We start from the raw sequence: 20,190 nt of genomic DNA, 5'->3' as shown, positions 1-20,190 counted from the left end.
CGGTCAGAAACCAACTCTGCCTGGCGATGCGGTTGCAAATAGGAAGGGAACACCCCTTCCTATTTGCGAGTCGCAGCCTCAAATTGCGAGTCGGTACCGACTCGCAATTTGAGGTTGTGCATCGCGTTTGGCCTTTTGCGCCTCGCAAACTGCGTTTTTCGCCGTTTGCGAGGCGCAAAAGGCTTCCTACATCTGGCCCATAGTGTCCTATTCTTAGGATACGAACTATCAAGTGAGGGACAGAGCAAGGCACCACAATTCCTAGACAATGTGAGCAATTATAACAACCAAATACCATCAAGAAACTACAGTCATTGCTGGGTTTCTTCAATTTTGCCAGAACTTACATTCCACAATGCACAAAACCACTATATGATTTAATACATCCAGATTGCTCTAACAGTGGACACCTGAGCACACACATTCTCAGAGCGTTGCAGTTAAATATGCTTGAAGCAAAACACTTGCGCACATGTGACAACAAAACACATTTGGTAATCTGGGTCATTCCTGGTGCCATCAGAGTCACTTATATTACATTCAATGAAGGCAACACTGTACCCATAGCATGTAAATCACACTTGTACTCCAACGATGAACAGCGCTTTCCATCAACATTGTCCAAATGGCTGTCATAAAGGAGAGACCACTAGCTCAAGGGAAACGCATTATTTTAATCACCCCAATAACAGCCCTTGAGGCTGTCACCAAACCAAGCATCTGTAATACAAAAGCATTACATGCACAGTGGATTCAATCGTCTACCTCCCTGACTGCCACAGATGTTGATTATGTTTTTGATCCAAAACTCCAGAGACAAGAATTCCTTCAATATGAAGTTTAACACCCCCTTGTTCACTAATATTATGCCTCTTGAATATTGATTCATTATTTACACCAATGGTTCAGCTCAACCAGATGTAGGTACCAAACTCCAATACTCCACTGTTTGTACAGCTCTTTGCAGGGTAATGAGCGATGTTCAATTCAAGCCTCAACAGACCTACAGGCAGACCCTAGGGGACTGCACAGCACAACCTGCAGAGCTTAAGGCCCTAACACTGGCACTGAAACACACACTTATCCTAAACTTTCTTGTGTGTGATTCTTACTATTGTGTTCAGTTCTTTAATGAATATTTACATTACTGGCACCTAAATAGGTTCAGAGACTCCAATGAAAACACCATAAAACACAAATTCTTAAGGGGAAAGGTAGCAGACCTTACAGAGAAGCTGTCACGCGCTCATGTAGGACATACATTGGGTCATCAGTGTGTTGGAATGCACGTTGTAGCAAACAGTTGGCTGACGAACCTGCCAAATCTGCAGTAGATACAGCTTCTTTTGCTGTGATTACTCATTCCCACATGAGGCTGAATTATGAAACATTGTCTATTGTGAAAGCCTCAGCTAATGGCAAGCCCTTACTATCAGCATATAGTGCAAAATATTCCTACCACTTAAGTGCCCAAAACATTGCCTTTGCAACAATACCAGAGGTGGGTGATCATGTGATCCCCAACCGAGACCAAAGATTAGATCTTATCAAAGCAGCACATGAAGGGGTTGCTTCTGCTCATGGTGTGGTGGCTTCAATCTCCCTATTGCAAAAACATTATTGGTGGCCTGGTCCATATAAACAGACCAAGCAGTATGTCGTTAGTTGTGACATTTGCCAGCAAACTAAAGGATCCATCATCAAACGCCCACTGCAGACACCCCTCTTTGTTTCCAACAAACCATTACAATGTGTGTACCTTGATCATTGCAGCCCCTTACAAACAGATGATGCACACATATATATTGTTGTCGCTGTGGATTCATGCCGCAGATTGCTATGGGTGTGGCCACAATGATTGGCTGACGCTCGAACTGTTATTAAAGATTTGCAAGTCTTCATCAGGACATGTGCAGTTGCACCATTCCATATGGACCAGACCCTGCTTTTGCCTCCAGGGCATTCAGGGACACAATGGCAATGATAGGCGTTGAATTAGATTTCTTGTCTCCTTATCATCCCAAGGGAAATTTGATTGTGGAATGGAAAAATTTGACTTAAAGCAATTCTTAACAGCTACAGTATTAGGTTCAGATCGTAGTTGGCTTCATCCCCTGTATGGAGTCCAGAGAGCACTAAATAATCTGCCCACATAGTCTTTGGGATACCTATGGATGCCCCAGATCTTGATAGCCCTGGAGCAGTGGTGGCAGAAACATCTTTTGACGTAAATGAAAGTGTCACTGTCTTGCAGGAACTACAACAGCTCAGTGATGATAATTCATCAGCAAATGCCACCACTGTGTTAATGAGGGATTTGCCACCAACCACAGGCTGGATTCCTAAAGTTCGGGATCTAGTTCATGAAAATATTCATGTGAAGAAGGAGTATGGCCCATCTTACAGAGCACTGCTTTCAATCCTGGGAATACATGTACCAAAACTGTCATTCTACCACTGCTGCCTGCTTCTAAAGAAAATCACTTTTTTTTATTGACAACGTCAAATTGCATCATGTGGCCGATCCTGCACAGTATACCACAATGTCTCCTCGGTAGCTTCCATACCCCTTTCACTACTATCCAGTCGATACCTCCTCAAGCACTCAACACTGCTGAAATGGTTTCCCCCAGCATGAGGAGGGTGGAGAAGGAACTTTTGTTGATTCCTGTCACCACTTCTTTCACAAGAGATGTCCAGAATTTAGATTTGCACTATTCAAATGCAACACAAACAGATGGAATTGATTATTACAAACCACCAATGGATACATCTACCAGTTCCCTTTCAGCTGCACCGGCTCCAAATATTGCACATACTGCTTCTGGTTATTTTGCCGACATTGATGACTTTCCTTCACATTTTTCAGCCTCATCTACAGTACCTGTATCAAAATCACATAACTGATACATGTGGCTTAAACATAACTATTTTGTGCGCCCATGGTATTATCTGTGGATACTTTTGACTTTGCTTGCCTTTCTGCTTTGGATTGGTTTTGTCATTGTTTGTTTCTACAGATATATGGTCATTATTTTGCCGAACACTCGGCTGTTGAATTGGTGGATGAGGTTTTAAAACCTTACCTATCCTAATATAAGGTCCGAAGAGACTTGTCCCTTGTGAACATTTCAGCAGTTCCAATTCCTGATGGGACTGTTTGGGATAAAGTACCATTTCATACCTTCACCCCTACAGAAATGATTCAGATTCCATGATTTTAAAATATCATTCATGATATTATTGCACCGGGGTTGTTCCTGATACCTGGGATGTAAAAATAGTTGAATCTATGCATTCTGAGCTTGACTATTATACTGTATTTGAAAGTGAGGATGTTTACATGACCACTGCAAATTATGGGGAAATGTTCTGTTTTCGCCATTACGGACATCATTTTGTACACTAAGCTGGTACCCCAAGAGTAATATATAAATTATGCACAATGGGAACATTGTCTAAATCCACCAGGTGGGAATTCAAAAACATGTGTAGAAAGGTTTTCTTATTTTACTGGGCATGATGTTAAAAATGCTGAGTCTTATTATTTCAAATTACCCATCACAAATCCAAGGAAAACATTGCCAGCAGACACCAAATTGATCTATCCAGTTGCCAATAGAGGACTATGAATATTGGATGACATTGATTGACTTAAATAATGTGTGGAGAACAAAAGACTGTCAGATGCAGGGTAGGGAAATTTTATTTAGAGTATGCCTTAATCCATTACAAATTATATGTGTCAATCACACCATACAACAAGCAACTTATTTAGGCTTAGCAAAAATAAAAGAAATGAATGCACCCAGTATTCCCTCACTTGCTAAATTTGAAAATTGGCAAAATATTTTAACTGTCACTGAATAACAGCTCAATGGTTGGATTCAGAATGTAATCTTTAATTCATCCCTTTCAGGTCCCAATGGGTGGTTATTATGGCCAGTGGACCTAAATCATTGTTATGCACGCTTTGTTAACTCCACACAGGGTTTCGAGCAAGTAGAACAGACTCTTGTTACATCATCACACAACACTCTGGCATTGTGAAAACATACAGCGTGGGCAAACATTGTAAAAAATGGTTAAAATCTTCCACATTAAAAGCCGTAAAAGAACGCCTTAATCTTCTTTCAGAAGGTGTAGACTTACAAGACTTCTTGCTAGGTCCCAGTAAGCGTGCTCAAAATAGTTCTTATATGCAATATATAAGGAAATATGGAAGCTCACGCATATGGAGGCAGCAGCCCTTTAAAGGCAAATAGATAAGGAAAGTTTTGAGACACCTCCAGCCAGCTGGCGATTATCCATTTATCCACAATGGTATGAACACATTGTCCAACCACATTTACACATTAAACAACATTGTGTCTTTTGCAATTGACATTATTCAAAATGGCATGTCATTTGCACCATGGACATTCAACTTAGGTCCATTATGCAGTTGAGTTGGACGTTATAAGTTCTTAAAAATGGCTGCATGTGGGGGCGTGGTCTGGCCACGATCCATGATAGCCACCTGAGTGACGAGCTCCGCACGGCGGTGGGCCATGTGGCGGGGACGGCGGCGCTGGAGGCGCTCCAGAGGACCCCCGAACGGAGCGGGGGCCAGCGTAGAGGTCGGAGGCTGCGAGCGGCCGACATCCGCGGCACGAGGGGATCGCCCTCCCCGGAAACACTGAGCAGAGCGGGAGGAGCAGGCTCGAGGCCCAAGGCAGGCCTCTGAGCCACGGCCTCGAGTGTGGAGTCGCCCCGACGAGGAGTGACGCGTCCCCCGCTGGAGCCCGGGGCAGGGCCCTCCGCCCCTGCCTGCACCTTGGCGGCGACTCACCCGCGACACCCGGAGCCGACAACAGACCGGGGTGCCGCCTGCCCCTCCCTCCCTCCCGGTCGATCAGGGCTGGAGGGGGGGATCGGAGCTGACCGGCGCTGCGGCCCAGAACAACAACAGGAGGCGGCCCGGTGCTAATAACTCACCTCCCAGTGCCTCCTCAACCCCCCCTCTTTCTGCCGGGGTGACGGGATCGGCTGCAAGACGCCTCGCCATCAGCGGAGCGCAACGGACGGCTGCCCCCACCTCCCAGCCTTACCTGCTTCAGAGGAGGCCCCCTTAGACACGGCGGATGCCCCGGGGAAGACGGAGGAGCGAGGGCCGAGTCGGTGAGCCGGAGAGGATGGGAGACACGGGGAGGTGAGAATGGTGGCAAGGGAGAGACCGGGAGAGAGGAGAGAGAGAGAGAAATACAATAACGCACAGAGAGGGGAGGAAAACGACGGGAAGAGGAGTGAGGGGGCAAGAACAGGAGGGGGAAGGAGCAAGGAATAAAAAGAAAAAAAAAAAAGGAAGAGAAAAAAAAGGGAAGGAAAACTAACAATATGAATATAACAACAATAGAAGCAATATTACACTAACAGAAAAAAGCGAAAAGTCACTACTGACTCCAATAAAGTAACACAGCTAGAACTAACGAGGTATGGAGAGCAAAGAGTGCCAGGAGTAACGACGGGCCTCTGCTCCAAAGCAACCCCTGCCTCCACAGACCCACGGACCCCTAAGCTAACACGGGAGAGAGCAGCAAGAAACGTCACTCCCACGCGGTCCGGACACAGCCCAGTGGGACGTTGACCGTCATAGAGCCAACACTAGGATCCTTCCCTTCGTATACACCAATAACAGCCTTCTTTTGGAAGCCGCTTGGAGAGGTACTCACTTGAACTCATCAATTACTCTGGATCCTTCCTGCCCTCCCCCCCCCCTGCCATCCTCTCTTCTATGCTGCCCACGCAACCATGCTGGTCGCCCTCACTGTGACACGGACGGGCGCCCTCCCAGATCCCCATCTGTACGGAGAAACTCGCAATGCCCCGAGGCAAGACGGCGGGTAAAGTACCGGGTAAGCCTGCCCGCCAACTACTCTTCTCTGAAGCCCTGCACCAACAGAAACACCCTCCCTCCGCGGACTCTCCATCCCCCTCACACACTACCATGTCGGAAGACGCTCAAGGAGTATCAATGGATCGCATACTACAGGAGATATCGGCAGTAGGTCGCAAACTTGAAGGTATGGACCATGCCATGACGGCATTAACAGCGGAAACGAGATCTATGAGCCTGGAAATAGCGGGCTTCCAGTCACAAATCTCCGGACTGGACCACCGAGTAGCGGTTGTGGAAAGCCAAGTGGCCTTACAGACTGACAGAGATCAGGAACTCTTGCACCTTCGCAGTAAGTTAACCGACCTTGAGGACAGAAGCCGCAGAAACAACGTCCGTTTCCTTGAATTTCCGGAAGGCATTGAGGGCACAGATACCCTCTCTTACTTGCGAGACACGCTCCCAAAACTAGCCGACATAACATTCAACGCCCCTCTGGAATTTCAAAGAGCGCATAGACTTGGTCTCAAGAGACAAAATGGAAAAGACCGCCCTCGCCCAATCATAGCCTGCTTCCTCCGACACGGGCAGGTCCGCCAACTATTACAGATGTCCCGAAGGCAAGGTCCACTCCGGCTTGGGCCTTTCAGCGGACTTCTCAAAAGAAACAGCAGACCGAAGAAGAGCCTTTCTTTCTCTTCGTCCTCGCCTTCGCCATTTGGATGTTAAATTCGGCCTCTTCGAGCCAGCCAGGATGTGGATAACCAAGAACGGCGAGCCACGAACCTTCTATAATCCAGAGGACCTGAAATAATTCCTAGAGGGGCTGCATGACCCAACACATCCCATGGAATCAACAACCTAACCCCCCAAGACACACAGAAGCAAACCAGGGGAATGGGCCAACCGGAAAATGCTCTGGACATCGACGGAAGACCCACTACAGACCCCCAACCCAGGGGCAGAGACCTGGAGAGATTAACAAAAAGCTTTGATGACAGGGGCCAAGTACTACAGGCGGTGGCGATGCACACACAGCTGTCAGACAAAGACAAGTCCCGATCCCCTCTGAAACCCTAGGTGCCCGCCACTTGAAACCCACATGGGTACGGTTTTCCCACAAGCCCTCGACATCAATAACCACAGACTGTCATAGAAACGTTGCAGGAAACACAGGAACTTTATGACGAAGGAGTTCTGACACAGAGAAGTGATGAGTACTTTTTTTCATGTATACTCTTCAGACATTGTGCCGCTGAGAACCACCCCTCCCTCCCCCCAGTTGGCTTCGATCACCTCAGACTGCTTAGACTGTTCGGATTGTGTGATAGTTATTGTTGGCTCCCGATTGCTCTTGTTTCTCACTGCCCCTCCCCCTCATATCGGGCAACACTTATCATATCCCATATAATTTCCTCCACCTGGAACCAGGATCTAATATACTCTCTGGGAAGTGTGGGAACAGATGCAGCACCCTTGCACACCACTGGCCTGCCTTGACTGGGTTGGAACTAAAAGATTCCGAACTGGGTTTGGGCTCTAGATCCCGGTCTACTAGCAAGCGCAGTAGAGATCTAACGATGGGAGCTAGTGCAAAGCAGAATGGACTACAGATGTTAAGTCCTAGAGTGTACACATGCCGAAACCCTTCAGAACAACCATGGGGAAGCGATCCTAGTACCAGCAGCACCTGTCCCTGTCCTTTCCCCATGCTTCCCCCATCCCTCCCCTTCATTGGGGCGCGACCAACACACGGCCTCCCCCCCCGCCCTCTGGTCACAGGCACACTCCCCCCCGGACATGATTGGAGACACATACACGGAAGCCTGGGGCGCCTAGTAGGCCGTGCGTCGATGCTCATTCGGCCTAGGTTTTAGACCCGCCGGTTAAAGTTCGTGTAATTCGGGACTCGTATCCCGTTCTTCCTTCTCTACCTACTTCTCTAACTCCTCTTTTCCCCACTGATCCACTGTTTCCTTCTTATTCTTTTTTCAATTCTTCTCTGTATTCAACGCACCTATTGTTCCCCCTCTCCTCTCCCCGGCACCCTCTTCAGTTTCCGGAGTATACCCCATCCCCCCTGAGCTCATACCCCCGGGTGGGCTGACACAGGAAGTAAGGATGCCCAACCAGACGGGAGCATCGGTAGTACCTCTCCGGGTTATCTCATGGAATGTAAACGGTCTCACCCACTTCATCAAACGGAAGAAAGTCCTATCCTACCTTAGCTCTAAACAGGCAGACGTCACCTTATTACAAGAGACACACCTAGACAGTCTTGAATCTGATAGATTGCGACGTGACTGGGTGGGTACCGTCCTGTTTAGCTGCAACCCACCCTCACCCGGTACGGAGAACGTCCCAAGAAAAAGCGGGGTGGCGATCCTCTTGCGTAAAACCCTCCCCTTCACGGTCGTCAAATCGTGGACGGACCCCGAGGGCCGATATGTATTTACCAAACTGAAAATCGGGGACTCAATATTGTGTGTGGGATCAGTCTATGCACCAACAGGTCCCAAACGCCTCTTCTTCCTCCAGCTCAACCGGCTTCTGACCGAGATAGGGGCAACCCGCTACGTCATAGGAGGAGACTGGAACCTAGCTAGGGATGCAACATTGGACGAACGGGGCCTCTAGACACGAGCAATAACGCAGACAGAGCCGTACAGACTGACATTCTTGCAGATAATGGTTTAGTCGATCACTGGAGATTGACTCACCCAACGGACAGAGAATTTACCTTTCTCTCGCCGGTGCACGGTACCCAATCATGGATTGATTATTTTCTCCTATCCCATAACCTTGTAACCCACACCCTGGAGGACGATATTCTGGAGGGAGGCCTTTCAGACCACTCCCCAGTCTTTGTAGCCATCCGCTTAGGCCTGGTATCTCTGGGCCGAAAACCCTGGAGATTAGCGATCCATCGCTATCGATCCCCCCAAGGTAAGTTGCAGCTACAGGATCATGCAACCACTTTCGCCCAAGATAACCTAGGTACTGTTGACTCAAGCCAAACTATGTGGGCCACAGCCAAAGCCTCAATACGGGGACAGCTCATGCGGGATGCGGTGATAGCAAACAAAGACAGAAAAGAGCAACAAGCGGCACTGGAACTCGACATATGTCGACTAACCAGACAATATACAGCACATCCCTCCCTTCCAGGCCGTCGAAGCCTAGAGCAAGCCCAAATGGCCCTTAATGAGCTGTACACCACCCAGGCCGAATTCACGTTACAGAGACTCCAAGGGAGACACTATGAACAGGGTGAGAAGGCGGGACGACTGCTTGCAGCCCAACTCCGTCAAAGAACAGCCGCTTTAGCCATCCCAGCCATTCGTTCCCTTTCCGGGGACATACTGGGGGTTATTACAACTTTGGAGGAGGTGTTAATCCGTCCCAAAAGTGACGGTAAAGTGACGGATATACCACCAGCCATATTACGAGTCCATTATATACTATGGAACTCGTATGCGGCTGGTGGTATATCCGTCACATTTGGGACGGATTAGCACCTCCTCCAAAGTTGTAATAACCCCCACTGACTCACCCACAGGCAATTGCAAACAAATTTGCCCTATTCTATAGACATCTTTACACGCCCAAAACCACAACCAATCTGGCAAAAGCTGCCACCTTCTTAGAGAAGCTAGACCTCCCCTCCCTAACAGACGAGGGCCGTAGCCTATTGGAAGGGGAAATAAGCAGACAGGAGATAGATAAAGTGATCTCTGACATCCCATACCACAAATCACCTGGGGAGGACGGATACCCGGCAGAATTTTATAAATGGGTAGGGACAGAGGCGATCGATAGTCTAGGCGAAGCCCTCAATGAAGCCTGAGAAACACAGACACTAGGGGCCATATCCAACAATGCCACGATAGCTGTCATACCGAAGCCTGGGAGAGACCCTTTATTATGTGGCAGCTACCGGCCCATCTCTCTACTAAACAGGGACATCAAAATTCTAGCAAGTGTCCTGGCAAATAGATTACGAAAAGAAACCCGTCCTTAATACACTATACACAGGTGGGGTTTGTGCCGGGCCGCACGTCTAGGAACCATCTCCGAACCCTATGTCACACTTTATGGGCGGCCAGAGACTCCCCGGAGTCGGCACTGGCCTTGTCCTTAGACACCAAAAAGGCATTCGATCGCATAGAATAGCCCTACCTATTTGCGGCCCTGGAGAGATTTGGTCTGGGCAGCAAATTTATCTCCATGGTACGATTGCTCTTTGATCAGCCCGCGGCCAGAGTCAATTGCGGGGGCTTCCTATCGGATCCTTTTCCTATCCGGAGAGGTACACGGCAGGGGTGCCCCCTCTCGGCTCTCCTGTTCCTTCTGTCAATGGAGCCCTTGGCGGCAGCCATTCGGTCCTCCCCTTCCATAACCGGCCTACCACTACCCGAAGGCACCTCCAAGATATACCTCTACGCTGACGACATCCTCTTAACACTTACGGACTTGGAAAGATCCATACCGGCCTTATTCAGGGTAATTGAGGACTTCGCAGCCCTTTCGGGATACTGCATTAAGTGGGACAGAAGCGAGGCACTTCCGCTATTGCGAGTCACCACAAAAGCAGCACTCCTAAGCTACCCATTTCAGTGGACGCCAAAACGTCTTAAATACCTGGGAGTGCTTGTTAACCCAGGACTGGCACACATGATGGCGGACAACATTGACCCTCTCATTACGCGGGTGAAACTGGACTTTGCGAAATGGACCCAGTTAGGCCTCTCCATGTGGGGCCGAGTACAAGCGGTTAGAATGGTGACGGTACCCCGCTTCACCTATATCCTGGGTCTCCTCCCCTTACAAGGGCCCCTTTCCACACTATGAGGCATCAATGCACTAATTAGATCATTCGTGTGGGGCACAATGCGACCACAGCTATCACCAGCTAAACTTTTGGCCCGTCGTACAAACGGGGGAATGGAACTCCCATCGGTGGAACACTACTCTTTAGCCCTCCAAATGTCTCAGCTATCCAATACACTATTGAATATACCAGACCCCCCCTTGTGGATAGCAGTGTAAAAATGGCTCCTGGCTGCGAATGAAGGACTCGTGGACCCTACTGTGCAGACTTCCCAGCCAATCACTCGGTGAACCCTATCCTGGTGGCGACCAGGGCATCCTGGCGAAGGATCCACAGACTGTTTGGGGTCCACCCCCTCCTACATGCCCAAGCGCCCCTGTGGCACAACAGTGGCCTACGCATAGGAGGCGAGGTACTCCATTGGCCACAATAGAAACAGGCAGGCATCCTCACCCTCTCACAGGTTCTAGAAAATGACGTGCTTAAACTCTTCCCCAAGCTGCGGGAGGAGTTCGACCTGCACCCGAATCAGGAATGGAGATACATGCAACTCAGGCACTGCCTCTCCCGGGGGAATACACTTCCCCTACGGGGATCTCTGCCTTCACCGATAGTGGCCTACCTGCAACAATGGGGGCAATGCATGGGAGTAATGTCGGGCCTCTATGATCTAATCATTCGACGACTCTACTCCCAGCCACTCTTGGACAAACTACGCCTACGGTGGCAAACCCGGCTGCAGCAGGATCTAGACCCAGATGACTGGGAAACTATCCTAGAGGCACTAGATAGAGGTACCCGGGAGGCACGCTTGAAATTCTGCCTCTTCAAAATCTTACACTACTGGCACTGGTCCCCAGTGAAACTACATAGGACCGGACTCCTCCCGCACGCGAACTGTTGGCGATGTCCAGAGACATCTTGTGACCTGATGCAAATCTTGGTAAACTGTACAACAGTACGACCACTCTGGGATGCTGTGAGCTCCACTTTGGCTGAAGTAATGTCACTTCCATCACCACTTCCTCCTGCCCTCATACTTCTACAAGATACGACCTCCCTACCAGACCTCCCTAGACCACATAAGAGACTGTTGCACACAGCGCTAGTGTTGGACCTGGCTTTTTGACAGGGACATCCCCAAACTTTTTGCCTCCTTCCTCCTATTTTTTCTGACCTGTTGTTGTTGGCTTTTGACCTCTGGGCACTTTACCACTGCTAACCAGTGCTAAAGTGCATATGCTCTCTGGGTAAATTGTACTACTGATTGGTTTATCCATGATTGACTATTTAATTTACTTGTAAGTCCCTGGTAGAGTGCACTACATGTGCCTAGGGCAGGTAGATTAAATGCTACTAGTGGGCCTGCAGCACTGGTTGTGCCACCCACCTCAGTAGCCCCTTAACCCTGTCTCAGGCCTGCCATTGCAAGGCCTGTGTGTGCAGTTTCACTGCCACTTCGACTTGGCATTTAAAAGTACTTGCCAAGCCTAGAACTCCCCTTTTACTACATATAAGTCATCCCTAATGTGTGCCCTAGGTAACCCCTAGAGCAGGGTGCGGTGTAGGTAAAAGGCAGGACATGTACCTGTGTAGTTATATGTCCTGGTAGTGTGAAACTCCTAAATTCGTTTTTACACTACTGTGAGGCCTGCTCCTTTCATAGGCTAACATTGGGGCTGCCCTCATACACTGTTGAAGTGGCAGCTGCTGATCTGAAAGGAGCAGGAAGGTCATATTTAGTATGGCCAGAATGGTAATACAAAATCCTGCTGACTGGTGAAGTAGGATTTAATATTACTATTCTAGAAATGCCACTTTTAGAAAGTGAGCATTTCTTTGCACTAAAATCTTGTTGTGCCCTTCAATCCACGTCTGGCTAGGTTTAGTTGACAGCTCCTTGTGCATTCACTCAGACACACCCCAAACACAGGGTACTCAGCCTCACTTGCATACATCTGCATTTTGAATGGGTCTTCCTGGGCTGGGAGGGTGGAGGGCCTGCCCTCACACAAAGGACTGCCACCCCCCCTACTGGGACTCTGGCAGACAGGATTGAGCTGAAAGGGAACTTGGTGCATTTCTTAGAGACTCTTTGAAGTCACCCCCACTTCAAAGGCACAACTTAGTATAAAACAGGGCCTCTGCCCTACCTCATCAGACACTTGCTGGAGAAGAAACCTGAACCAGAAACTACATCCTGCCAAGAAGAACTGCCTGGCTGCTCAAAGGACTCACCTGTCTGCTTTTCTACAAAGGACTGCTGCCTTGCTGTTGGCCTGCTGCCTTGCTGAACTCTTGCCTGGCTGTAAAAGTGCTCTCCAAGGGCTTGGATAGAGCTTGCCTCCTGTTCCCTGAAGTCTCAGGACCAAAAAGACTTCACTCTTCCTCTTGGACGCTCCGTGCGCCAAACTTTTCGACGCACAGCTTGTTCCGCGGCAAGAAAAACGCCGCACACCGACGCTGATCAACGCGATGCCTTCGGGACGACCGAAACTTTGACGCACGGCCTCGCAAGGACAACGCCGCCCGACTTCCCGGGAGAAATCGACGCGACGCCTGCCGTGAGATCAAAACTTTGACGCACGGCCTCGCAAGGACAACGCCGCCCGACTCCGCAGGAGGAATCGACGCGACGCCTGCCGTGAGATCAAAACTTTGACGCACGGCCTCGCAAGGACAACGCCGCCCGACTCCGCAGGAGAAATCGACGCAACGCCTGCCGTGAGATTAAAACTTTGACGCACAGCCTCGCAAGGACAACGCCGCCCGACTCCGCAGGAGAAATCGACGCAACGCCTGCCGTGAGATCGAAACTTCGACGCGCAGCCCCGCAGAACGACGCGCAGCCGGAAAACAAGCAGGAAAATCCACGCACAGACCCGGGACATCTGGTAATCCCCGCGACCCACAGAAAGAGACTGTCCGCGCGCCAGAAAACGACGCCCGACTTCCCCGCGTGGAAAATAACGACGCAAGTCCGTGTGTGCTGGGGAGAAATCGACGCACTCACCCTTTTTCCACGCACCTCTTCCTTTGTGGCCCTCTGAGGAGATTTTTCACCAGAAACCAGGTACTTTGTGTTTGAAAGAGACTCTGTTTACTTTCTAAAGACTTAAGACACTTTATATCACTTTTCAGTGATATCTTTACAAATTCATATTGCAACTTTGATCGTTTTGACCTGAAGATACCCAGATAAATATTATATATTTTTCTAAGTACTGTGTGGTGTATTTTTGTGGTGTTATGTTATGGTGTTGTATGATTTATTGCACAAATGCTTTACACATTGCCTTCTAAGTTAAGCCTGACTGCTCGTGCCAAGCTACCGGAGGGTGAGCACAGGCTGATTTTGGATTGTGTGTGACTTACCCTGACTAGAGTGAGGGTTCTTGCTTGGACAGAGGGCAACCTAACTGCCAACCAAAAACCCCATTTCTAACATTGGTGATCAGCGGTGAGGATAGGACTTGTGTTTGTGCAGTGACATACAGTAGCTAAGTATTTCACTACCTACCCACAGTTGAAGGTCAACTTGATTTTTCATCTTTTTTGGCTCTTGGTTCTCTGATGTCCTCCTGGATATACTATTGATATTTTGGACTTTGGATTTTGGTTTTTGCTGATAAGATCTTATCAAAATGGGATTGTGTACCTACTCATTCTTTGTTCGTACTGACCACCTCACTAAGGCTGACCTAAGGAAGCTTTGCAGACAATGGGGCCTTCCTGTAGCAAGGAGATCTACTAAAGCGGAGATGCTCCATCACTACATAGTCTGGGGGGAGGAAAGATGGGCAGAGAGAGAGGCAGCAAGAAACCAAATGACTAAGTACCCCTCAGATGAGGAGGAGGACTACGCACATGAGGAGGAAGACTACTCAGATGAGGAGGAAGACTACTCAGAGTTGGACAGTGACCCAGAAATAGATGAATGGCTCCGAAGTCAAAGGCGACAGGAGCAACAATTAGAGGAGTATCTTGCAGAGGTTGAGGCAAAAAGACTCTTAGCCCTGGAAGAAGAAAAGATTGCAGCTCAAGAGCTGAGCTGTAAAGAGCTGAAACTGGAGGCCGGAAGGGCTGAGTCCAGTTCAGATGGTGGCAGCAAAAATATTGCATCTAGTACTGCTGAAGAAGGGCAAAAGCCCAGAGATGTGGTGCCCAACTTGAAGAAGGGAGTTGACACACCCCAGGCAGTTCAAGGGTATGAGGTAGTTCCCGTTATGCACAGGGTCCCTGAGAAGGATTGGGGAACTGGCACAGGGAGTCATATTCCTACTGGGGGGAGGGACACTTTACTGACTCTAGCAGAGAGTGACAGAGAAAAGGGTTCCCCCCTGGTGGACGTCCTGGATATAGAGTGTAGAGACATCCCAGAAGAGTTTGGGTTGAGTGTCAGGGACAGACAGATACTGTCTCACCAGTCTCAGGAGGGTGAAGTAGAGTGCTTTTCCAAGGTTGAGTTACTGGGTGGTTGGGTGAAGGGTACTGTGGTTAATACATGTGAAGGGCAGAGTGATGTAATTGCTGGAGAGCATATGTCTGGTCCTTATTTTCCAGAGCTACGCCAACACCAGGTGGAGTGTGAGTTCTCTGACCCCAGGGAACTTACAATGGAGGCAGACTTCTGGGTGAGTACCAGAGAGTCTGAAGAGGCATTTGGGGGTGCTCCTGAAGGGAGTGGTCTAGGTGGTTCCCAACCGAGTGTGGTGGGAGAGGATTGTAGTGTCCTAGGTAGGTCCCAGGTCCTAGAGGGTTCAATGAGGGAACACCAGGAGGGAAGCCTAGCCTGTACCATAGGGCCACCTTTTGAGGGAAGCCCCGCAGTGTCAGAAGAACTTGGGGGGGTGACTGTAGCCAGCATCCCAACAGTTCTGGTGTCTGGCAGTACCCCTCCTAGTGAGGGGGTGCAGAAGTCCAGACATAGGGTTGAGAGGGGGTTGCAGACCCCAGTGGAGGACCTTGAGAGTCAGGGGACAGCTCTGAGAGCAGAGCCCCCCAGGAATGACCCAGGTGAAACCGTTTCTGGTTTGGGGGAAACCCAGACTCTGCCGGATGGGCAGAGGTCGGGAGACCTGCGCCAACCAGACTCTTGTGTGGCCCTTGGGGACGGTGTGTCCCTTGTGGGGGGTGAGAGTGCCCCCCAGGAAGTCCTGGCATGCCAGGCAATGATTCAACCTCAGGGTGGTGACTCTGGGTTGGATACCCAGGTTCAGAGGTTAAACTCTGACCTGGTGGGAGGTAGATGTGCCTCCCAAGAAGTCCTGCTGTGCCAGGCAATTGTCCAACCTCAGGGTGTTGACTCTGGATTGGATGACCAGGTTTAGAGGTTAAACTCTGACCTGGTGGGGGGTAGGTGTGCCCCCCAGAAAGTCCTGGCGTGCCAGGCAATTGCCCAACCTCAGGGTGGTGACCCTGGGTTGGGGAACCAGGCTCAGAGGTTAAACTCTGACCTGGTGGGAGGTAGGTGTGCCTCCCTGGAAGTCCTGGCCTGCCAGGCAATGGTTCAACCTCAGGGTGGTGACTCTGGGTTGGATACCCAGGTTCAGAGGTTAAACTCTGACCTGGTGGGAGGTAGGTGTGCCTCCCAAGAAGCCCTGCTGTGCCAGGCAATTGTCCAACCTCAGGGTGTTGACTCTGGGTTGGATGACCAGGTTCAGAGGTTAAACTCTGACCTGGTGGGGGGTAGGTGTGCCCCCCAGAAAGTCCTGGCGTGCCAGGCAATTGCCCATCCTCAGGGTGGTGACCCTGGGTTGGGGAACCAGGCTCAGAGGTTAAACTCTGACCTGGTGGGAGGTAGGTGTGCCTCCCAGAAAGTCCTGGTGCGCCAGGCAATTGTTCAACTTCAGGGTGGTGACTCTGAGTTGAATGGCCCAGTTCAGAGGTTAAACTCTGACCTGGTGGAGGGTCAGTGTGCCCTCCAGGAAGTCCTGGTGTGCCAGGCAATTGTTCAACTTCAGGGTGGTGACTCTGAGTTGAATGGCCAAGTTCAGAGGTTAAACTCTGACCTGGTGGAGGGTCAGTGTGCCCTCCAGGAAGTCCTGGCGTGCCAGGCAATTGTTCAACTTCAGGGTGGTGACTATGAGTTGAATGGTCAGGTGCAGAGGTTAAACTCTGACCTGGTGGAGGGTCAGTGTGCCCTCCAGGAAGTCCTGGCGTGCCAGGCAATTGTTCAACTTCAGGGTGGTGACTCTGAGTTGAATGGGCAGGTGCAGAGGTTAAACTCTGACCTGGTGGGGGGTAGGTGTGCCTCCCAGGAAGTCCTGGTTTGCCAGGCAGTGATCCAGTCTGAGGGTACAGACCCTGGGCTGGAAGACCAGGTTCAGGGTGTCCCCCCGGACCTGGAGGGAGGGGCTACTGATAACAGTGCCCCTACCATGTTGTCTTCTGAGGAGGCCACTCCTAGTTGGAGGGTGCTGGACCCCAGAAGGGAGGGCAGGGGGGGGCAAGCCCTCAATTCTGAGCCGGCGTCCTCGTGGGAAGGATGATTTGCCCTGGGCTGGCGGGCGGCCTTTTGGCGGTCGCACGCCAGCCCAGGGCAAATCCCAAAATACCCTCAGCGGTCTTTCGACCGCGGAGCGGTATTTTGGTGGGGGAAGTCTGGCGGGCGGCCTCCGCCGCACGCCAGACTTAGAATGACCCCCAAAGTGTGTTGTCGATTGACTGTCCCAATTATTACAGGGACATGGGGCAAGGTTATCAGACCATCCACATTGGCTTCAAAAAGGCTACCAAGAAGTGAACAATTCCCAAGCGGAACCCAGTTCAATAAAATCTATATTGCAAGTTTGGAAATAAAGGTAAATAAAACTGAAGTTGATTATTAGGAAAGCTTGCATTGCCCAGACTCAGTGAACTTTGCTCACTTAGTAATTGTTATGACATAAACTTGCCTTTGAGAGATATGTGGACCTAATTATAAGTTTAGCTTGAGAAGGCATTTTAGGAGGATTGTCAAGAAACTAGCTTAACCTCAACTCCCCAAAAACACATTTCATGTATCCCAACCAAGGGATCTTCTCAGCCTTTGTCATAGTAAGGAAGTCTGTAAAAATAGATCTTGAAAAATATAAGTCAGGGGAGGCCAGAATTTGGCCCATGGCATCAAAGCAGCCGGACCAATATGATCCTCAATGTACTCCAGGCCTAATTACGAGTGGCAAAAAGGGGTTGAAGCACACTTTGGAGCTATCAATAGCCTCCTAATAAATGTATTCTATGTTATTTGGAGCTTATTACAACTATCAAGGCCCCACACACCTGCCCCATAAATGGCAATTGAAAGGCATTTTGCTTTGTAAAGCATTAGCAACTCCTTCACAGGTTTCTGTCCGCCCAATTTTGCTCCAAAGAGAAAGAGGGCCTCTACCGCTCTACTCATCTGTTGTGCTCTTAAGGTCACTAGAGGATCCTGTGATAACTGTGAATGAAAGTGAATCCCCAAGGAGGAGAAATTTTGGAATTTAGCAATGATATTGCCCTGTACCCCAAATAGTTTTGACTTTGTTAACTTGGGGCCACACACTATAACGAAAGACTTATTGTGATACACTTTTAAATCGAGAGGTGAGCAACTTGACAAAGGCATCAATGGTTTTTTGGAGACTCATCGCTGTCCTTGCTAATAAGACAGCATCATCTGCATGTACGAGTGTAGGAATTAAATTAACCCAATTTTTTGGGTAATCCAGTTTATTTTCCAATAAAGCTGCAGCTAGACAATTTGTGTAAATAAGATACAGAAAATGCAGCACTGGCAAACTCCTTCCATCGAAGATATCAACAGTTTTTTTTATCTCACTGTCAGTGCCATTTCAAATTCTAACCCCGGTGTTGGAGTGTAGCCTTCGTAGAAGGACGACTAAGGGCTCCTCAACCCCCATGCCTGTCATCATGCTCCACAATCTGTCCCGGTTAACGGTATCAAAAGCACTTGATAGGTCCATGAAGGCCAAGTGTAAAGAGCTCTTCATTGACTTGGTGTACTTACTAATGATCAGCGACAGATTAAGGCATTATTCTGTTGTGCCCCTTCCCCGCCTAAAGCCAAATTGTAATTTGGAAAGCACATTATTAGCTGAGGCCCACATCTCTAGGTAAGCCAATAATACCCTACCCAGGACCTTCTCAGAGGCATCAACTAATGATATTGACCTATATCAGGCTGGGATATTCCTATCCTCCTTCTTAAAGATAGGAACCACTGTAGGCTCTTTCCAAGAAGCAGGCAGGGGACCTATAATAGAGGCTCTAAAAATATTAGTTATCAGGAGCACCCAAAAGCTGAGATTCTTCTTGAAAAGATCAAGCGGGTCCCCATCAGGTCCGGGAGCTTTAAAGCAAATACCCTGGGTTATGGCATCTGCTACGTCACTTTTTGAAATAGACAAACTGAATTGTACAGCTTGATCCGTATTATGGATCATATCCAAATCCTTATCTTCAGGATTCAGAGCTTTATTCAAAGGTTTAGAGGTACATAAAAAATGTGCCACCCATGCCTCCCCCAAAATCAGAGAGTCAATTTTATGAGCAGAGGCCTCAGAGAACAAAGGACGATTGATAACGTCCCAAAAGGTTTTTGTGTCTTTCAATGTCCCTGCTACCAATAAATCCGACCATGACTCTCTCTTATGTTCAGCGTTCTTCTGAGCTATTACTGCTTTATAATTCGCCCTAGCTGTCTTGGTTAGTTCTTTATTACAGGGAATGGTGTGAAGGGCTCTTTTTAACTCCTTATTAGCTTTGGTGCACGCACTATTAAACCATCGCGCAGGGGGAACATTGCTACAAGGACATTTCACCATAAAGGCAGATGAAATGGCTGTAATTAGCAATTCAAAATCCTGCACTTGCACCACTGGGACCCCCTCTACCATCAAACAACTGCTAATTAAGTCACAATTCTTGCTCATAATTTTATGCTGGAGGGCCTGTATTTCCATCTTTCCTCATTTAACCCTTAAGCCTTTTCTCAGTTTATACTGCATAGCGGGACCAATACTCTTCTCCATACCTGTTCTTTGGAATAGATTAGCATGCATCAATAAAGGGTTATGGTCACTAGCACAGCTTGTTAAAATGGTAAAATCCTGAACAAGAAAACGAAAAGTTCTGGAAATAAACATAAAACCAATTGTGCTTGCATGACATCCCCCTACATAAGTCGGGCAGTAATTAAAGGGAACATCAACACAGTCACTTAAAGGAATCAACTCGTTAGAGATGAATATGCCATTTAACGCCTCCCCATGTATTGAATGGGTAAAATATGGCCTTTGTTGGCCATCGCTTATTTTTTTATGTACACGTGTATCACCCAGCTGACAAAGTGTCCAATTAGAAGCCTCACACCATAAAATACAAGGTGGATGTGTAGCTAGAGTTAGTTTCCTTATTTCCTCTTGCAGGTTTTCCACCACCTGTGAATTACAGTGATTTACTACTACTAAAAAATTTACAAAATCTGAACACAGAAGAA

Source organism: Pleurodeles waltl, chromosome 2_2 (assembly GCF_031143425.1).
Source record: "Pleurodeles waltl isolate 20211129_DDA chromosome 2_2, aPleWal1.hap1.20221129, whole genome shotgun sequence".
Classification (NCBI taxonomy): domain Eukaryota; kingdom Metazoa; phylum Chordata; class Amphibia; order Caudata; family Salamandridae; genus Pleurodeles; species Pleurodeles waltl.
Note: the sequence above shows the minus strand (reverse complement) of the source record.